This window comes from Gracilinanus agilis, chromosome 2 (genome assembly GCF_016433145.1).
Source record: "Gracilinanus agilis isolate LMUSP501 chromosome 2, AgileGrace, whole genome shotgun sequence".
NCBI lineage: Eukaryota > Metazoa > Chordata > Mammalia > Didelphimorphia > Didelphidae > Gracilinanus > Gracilinanus agilis.
In genome coordinates this window covers 401,431,555-401,438,345 of record NC_058131.1, presented here as the reverse complement: position 1 = coordinate 401,438,345, position 6,791 = coordinate 401,431,555, and the positions used below count along the sequence as shown (strand labels likewise).

The 6,791-nt window shown below is 41.1% G+C and overlaps 1 long non-coding RNA gene across 1 annotated transcript in view; it reads right to left on the bottom strand.

The window, feature by feature from the left end:
- Nucleotides 1-1,312: 1,312 nt before the first annotated feature.
- Nucleotides 1,313-6,791, bottom strand: part of LOC123235631 — a 15,993-nt gene continuing 10,514 nt past the window's right edge. Inside the window, exon 3 of the long non-coding RNA XR_006505392.1 lies at nucleotides 1,313-1,568. This is a non-coding gene — a long non-coding RNA (uncharacterized LOC123235631). The remainder of the gene's footprint in view (nucleotides 1,569-6,791) is intronic.

Sequence of the window (6,791 nt, the reverse complement as noted above, 5' to 3'; positions counted from 1 at the left end):
GAAAGTGAATTCATAATGATTTTAGAACTGTTGAATGACTAGGCTTGAATAGTCATTAATGATTTGATATCAATTTCCATCCATTAACAAGCATTTATTAAGAACCTACTATGTGCCAGGCACTTTGATAGGCATTAGGGCTGCAAATGCAACAGAGTCTCTGCCCTAGAACCACTGACATTATGCTGGAGGGGGAGAGGGGAAGGGGCTACAATGTGTTCATGGATAAGGAAATAGAGGTTTTGTACAGAATCACAACAAAAGGATGGTGAGGGGGAGACAAAGACACTAAGAAGTAGGCAGATGAGGAGAGGCCACTTAACCTGAACACTAAAGAGAGCCTCTAGTTTCAATAACAGCTGACATTTATATAGCTTTAAGGTTTATAAAGTATTTTGCATGAATTATCTCCTCTGATCTTCAGAAAAATCTTGTAAAGTAGGCACTATCATTATTCCCACTTTTCAGATGAGGAAACATTAAGTGACTTGCCCAGGACTACCAAGCTAGTAAGTATCTGAGGCAGGATTTGAATTCATATCTTCAAGACACTAACCTCACCACTCTATCCATCTTGCTATGCTGTCTTTTTTTTTTTTTTTTTTTTAAACCCTTACCTTCCGTCTTGGAGTCAATACTGTGTATTGGCTCCAAGGCAGAAGAGTGGTAAGGGTAGGCAATGGGGGTCAAGTGACTTGCCCAGGGTCACACAGCTGGAAAGTATCTGAGGTCAGATTTGAACCTAGGACCTCCCGTCTCCAGGCCTGACTCTTAATCCACTGAACTACCCAGCTGCCCCCAATGCTGTCTCTTTTTAAAAGATAGAGAAGAGAATTTAGACTAGTGGTCTTAAAGTTAAATAGAAATAGGGACCATTAAAATAGTACATAAGGATCTTTATGGAATATATATATATACATATATTCTCTGTGTGTGTGTGTGGGGGGGGGTGCCTGCCTTAGGAAACCACAAATTGGGTAGCTAAGTGGCTCAGTGGATTGAAAGCCAAGTCTAGAGACATAAGATCCTGGGTTCAAATGTGGCCTCAGGCACTTCCTAGCTGTGTGACTAGCCTTTACCACTTTTCTGCCTTGGAACAAATACATGGTATTGATTCTAAGTAGGAAGATAAGGGTTAAAAAAGAAACAAACAAACAAACAAACAAAGAAAAAAAGGAAGGAAGAAAACCACAAATTGATATTATCTGTACTTTATTGTATTTTTATTTATTTTGTTAAATATTTCCAATTACATTTTAATATGGTTTGGGAATGTTGTGTATCATATGCAGCCTATAAGCTGTATGTTGAATACCTCTGGTACAGCCCATTTTATATAAAACATGGTGTAGTCCAGTGACTATGCAAAGGCATGGCAGTGGGAGATAGAATATCCCAAAAGTGGAATAAGTAGGATAATCTGACTGCAGCACAAAGTACACGAGGGGGAATAATGTGCGATGAGACTGGAAAAATAGGCTAGGGCCAGTCAGAGGGATTTGTATTTTATTTTCAAGGAAATGTGAAACTAGCACAGCTTCTTCAGCAGGAGAGTAGCCCAATCAGACCTGCAATTGAGGAATATTCATTTGTCAGTTGTATAGAAACTGGATCAAAGAGAGGAAAAAAATCAATGCAGAGTCCAAAGAGGAAACTATTATAATAGTCTAAGCAAAAGGTGAGGAGGGCCTGAACTAGGGGGAAAGGACCTTACAACCTTGACCAAATGTTTTGGAATTACTGGGCTTTGCTGGGTCAGCTGGGAATCAATACAGTTGATCCAATAAGTTAGCAAATCCTGTCAGTTCTGCCTCCTCAGTGCTATAGAACCCATCTGCTTATGGAAGGTACAGAGGAAGAGGACATAGTTCAGAAAGGATGAGGAGTAGAATTGACAATACTTAAAAAGCAAACAGGATATGTGAAAGTGGAGGCAATGAGCACAAATGGAATTTTCTAGGAGTTTGGTTGTGTAAAGGAGGTTCTAGATATATCAGATAATAGTTTGAGAAACATTCACAGAAGGTTTCAGGAAGAAATCTGGGCTTGTTTGTAAACAGCAGAAAAAGAGCTAGAAGATAAGGAAAGGCTGAAAATTAACAACAGAAAAAAGTAAAGGTTGAGTAAAGTGAAGAGCTAAAGGAGGAAAGAGCAGAGAATAGCATCAAGAAAATAAGTTAAGGGGTTGGCGTTGGTACAAAGAGACATGTTCTCCTCTAAGATTGGAGCAGAGGAAGAAAGGATAAAGGATCATGGCTAAGTGATTCAAAATGTGGAATTGGGAAGGAGATGGAGCTCAAAAGTTTTCTAGTGAATGATGAGGTGAAATCCTTTCATTAGAAGGGAAGGTAGAGATGATGACTTAGGTGATTTGGGAAGAGATGTTTTGAAACAGTCACTTCTAGGAATGCAATAGAATCTAATGTGGAAAGACTGAAAGGATGTTGTACAAAGAAGGCCCAGATGAGAAAAGACATTGTAAATTTGTAGTGAACTCAAGTTAGCATACATAGTTGTTCAACTTTCTCTAGCTGTGTTGAGCAACATGGAAACCAGAGCAGAGAAGGTGAATAATGGTAGCAATTCAGGAAGAGAATTTGGAATGGAATGAGCAGTAATGGGACAAAGGAGTAAGGGTTCAAAGATGAACATAGGATAAACTAAACTAAAGGACTGAGATTTTAAAGGGAGAACAAGTGAGAAGGGAGTAAAAGTAATAGCCTAGGAAAGTAGGGAGGGGTGAAGAACCTAGAGCAGTGATGGGGAACCTTTTAAAGACTGAGTGCCCAAACTGCAACTCTCATGTGAGCTTCCCCACCCCACACCCCTGCCCCATCTTACCCCAGATAGAGGAGGGAGGAAATGCTCCCACTGGGCTGCTAGGCAGAGGGACAGGTAATGTGAGAAATGTCCTCAGGTGAGTACGGAGAGAAGGAAGGGAGCAGCCTCTTCTGGCACACTCAGGCACACGTGCCATAGATTTGCCAACCTAGACCTAGAGGTTCTAGTAAGGATAGAAAATAAGTTTGGGGGGGCAGGTGCTCAGTGGATTGAGAGCCAGACCTAGAGATGGGAGGTCCTGGATTCAAACATGACCTTAGACACTTCCTAGCTGTGTGACCCTGGGCAAGTCACTTAACTGTACAATCCTTACTGCTCTTCTGCCTAAGACAGAGGGTAAGGATTTTAAAAAAAGAAAAGAAAGAAAATAGGTTTTGGAAGAGAGAGAGAGAGAGAGAGAGAGAGAGAGAGAGAGAGAGAGCGCAACTATGAGGATAGGAAGTTATGGTCAAATAGAAGAACTTCTGAGTTACCAACTATGACAGTGTAACACTTGTGGGTAATGATAAGATTTTGGGTATTGTAACATGTATTGCTTACTTAATTAACAAATACTTGTTACAGTATACTCCAGCTCCTTATTTAGCTGAGATGAAGTGAAGGTGCAGATCACAGGAGCTGAGGAATAAATGAAGAAAAAGCCAATATGTATAAAGTTTAGTGTCTAAAGGCTAAGCAAAGAAAATAAAACCAGATAGTCCCTGATCTCAAAGAGTGATCTCAAAGAGCCCTAATAAGGGCACACAACTCTTAAAAGTAGCCTTAGCAGCAAATCAAATGGAAGGACCCAGGGGTCCTTCAGGGTGCAAGGGAGACAATTTGGATCTTATAGGTTCAGAAAATGCATGTTGAAAATTGTTATTACATGTAATTGGGAAAATACATTTTTTCAAATAAACAATTGCCAGGTTGTGTTCACAAAATTTGATTCTCTGAATCAACTACAGGTACTTTGCTGAAGGCAAGGCCAGTGGTCTGGGGTCAGGAACTACTTCTATTTCCAGGGACTCTGGTTCAGAGTCCTAGACTCCCTCCATCAGCACCCATTAGACAGGTGGTGGTAGTGACTTAATTTGCCTGCCACATGCTACCTCTTGTCTCTCTCAGTGTATCTCAATCCTTCAACTAAGCTGACTTGGCTGCCCTTTAGGGTGATAATTAATTGGTAGTTGGTAGGGATAACTGGCTCTTTTTTTTTTTTTTTAACCCTTACCTTCCATCTTGGAATCAGTACTGTGTACTGGTTCCAAGGCAGAAGAGTGGTAAGGGTAGGCAGTAGGAGTCAAATGACTTGCCCAGGGTCACACAGCTAGGAAGGGTCTGAGGCCATATTTGAACCTAGAACTTCCCATCTCTAGGCTTGGCTCTCAATTCACTGAGCCACCCAGCTTTGGAGTAGCTCCCCTCATTGATGACTTTGGGAGCTGGGATACAAGCAGAGTCAGTGGTCTATAAGGCTTCCCAGGCCTCTTGAGCTTACCTGACCATTGATTGATGATAGTTGGTCAGATAAATTGAAAGCAAGAGCACAGTAGGGGCTCTCATCTTGAAAGAAGGTTTCCAGTGGAGTGCCCCAACAGTACCCCATAGTGCTTGGCCCTATGCTGTTAAACATTTTTTTAAAGTAGGGAACTGGACAACGAAATAATGGCTTATCCAATTTGCAAAGGGCACAAAGCTAGGAGCTATAGCCAATTCATTTGATGACAGTTTGTATCCAAAAATATCTTGACAGGCCGAGACGTTGAGCTGGATTGAATAATGTAACATTTAATAGGGACAGATGTTATTCTTACATGTTTTTTAAAATCAACTTCAAAGGAACAAAGTGGGGGAGGTATGGCGAGACAGCAGGTTGTCTGATAAAGATCTGGGGTTTGGGGTAGACTGTAAGCTCAATACGGGTTAATAGTATGAGAAGAAAGCTTAGAAAGCTGAGGTAACATTGGACTACAATAAGAGAGGCAAAACCCACAGGAATAAGAAAGGTAATTGTTGTACTGTCCTGGCCTATCTAGAGTATTCTGTTCAGTGTCCAGAGGATTGCTAAGAGGATAGTGAAAAGACTTGTGTTTATATCATACGAAGATTAGTTGAAGCACCCCAAAGGGATATTGAGGCTAGAGAATAGAAGATGCAGGAGAGATGTGATCATTGTGTTCCAGTATCTATAGGACTGTCATGTGGAAGATGATTAGGAGTTTGTTCCGTTTGGCACCCAGAGGGCAGAACCTAGAGCAATGTCAGGAAAATGCTAGATGCCAGGAAAAACTCTCTAACAATTAGAACTGTTCATAAGAATGGACTTTCTCAGGAGACAGTGGTTTCACTTTCATTGGAATAGGAGGGGAGATGGACCACTAGCTAGGTATATTCTAGCGAATTTTTTTTTCCAGGTACGGGTTAGACTAGATGGCTAAGTTTGATTCCAATTCTAAAATTCTGTGATTCAAACAGAAATAAAATTTTGTATATAAGCTGCCAGAGCAAGAGGGTGATCCAAATTGAGCGAACTGAATCAGAAGCCTTCCTAGAGGTAGCGGCATGGAAGAGGGAGTGAAGGGAGGGACATAAATCATCAGAGAGCAGGGAGAAGAACATTACCTGAGAGATAGTCTCTATTCCCCTGCAAGACTCTTATCATATATCTAGTTTTTGGGCAGGCACTTCTTATGGACATGGTCCAGGAATGTCCTTGGCTTGGAGTCATGGCCTGAGTCAGACTTGACCCCCTTCTGTGACACTGGGTTAAAGTAGTTTCCACTTCAAGACTGGTTCTCCCACCATATGTCCATTCATGACAACATTTCCTGCTCTAGTATTAATGAAGTAGGCTAGGATCCAGGGTTTGAAAATAACAACTCAGATTTCTGTGTTGCTTAAGGGTTCAGAAAAACGCTTTCCGAACAAGGCTGGAATAATATATGTACTACAAGAATGATCACCTCCATTTTATAAATTTAAGAAAAGTGAGACTTCCAGGGATGAAGTTGCTATATATCAGAAGTGAAAATGTACCATCATGGCAATGTGCCTATATTCTGGATAACATAAGAGTGCATCCACTCAGTTTTCAGTAAGTATTTGTTAAGAACCTATCCTGTGCCAGATACAATGCTGGATGATGGGACATAAAGGGAGGGGAGGAAATAAGCATTCACTAAGGGCCTACTAAGTGCCAGGTACTGTGCTAAACTTTTTTTTTAACTAAAAAAAAATTTTTTTTCAATTACATGTAGAAACAAATTTTTTTTTAAACCCTTAAGAGTCTTAAGAGTCAAACTGTGTATTGGCTCCAAGGCAGAAGAATGGTAAGGGTAGACAATGGGGGTCAAGTGACTTGTCCAGGGTCACACAGCTGAGAAGTGGCTGAGGCCAGATTTGAACCTAGAACCTCCCGTCTCTAGGCCTGACTCTCATTCCACTGAGCTACCCAGCTGCCCCCCAGAAACAATTTTTGACAATTGTTTTGTGGCATTTTGCAATTCATATTCTCTCCCTTCCTCTCTCCCGGAGGAGGAAAATGGTCTGATAAGAGCTTATACTTTCATGTAATATATATTTCCATATTCCCCATTGTGCTAAGTATTTTACAAATATTATCTCATCGATCCTTAAAACCATGAGACAAAGGTGGTATTATCTCCATTTTACACTTGAGGAACCTGAGGTTAAATGACAGAAACAGATGATGTCTGAGGCAAAATTTGAACTTGGGTCTTCCTGACTTCAGGCTCAGCCCTTTATTCATTGTACCACCTAAGCTTCCTAAAAAAGCCAGGCAGGCAGGAAGAAAGGGAGGAAGGAAGGAAGGAAGGGAGGGAAGGAAGAAGAAAGGGAGGAAGGGAAGGAGGAAGGAAGGAAGGAAAGAAGGAAGGAAAGAAGGAAGGAAGGAAGGAAGGAAGGAAGGAAGGAAAGAAGGAAGGAAGGAAGGAAGGAAGGAAGGAAGG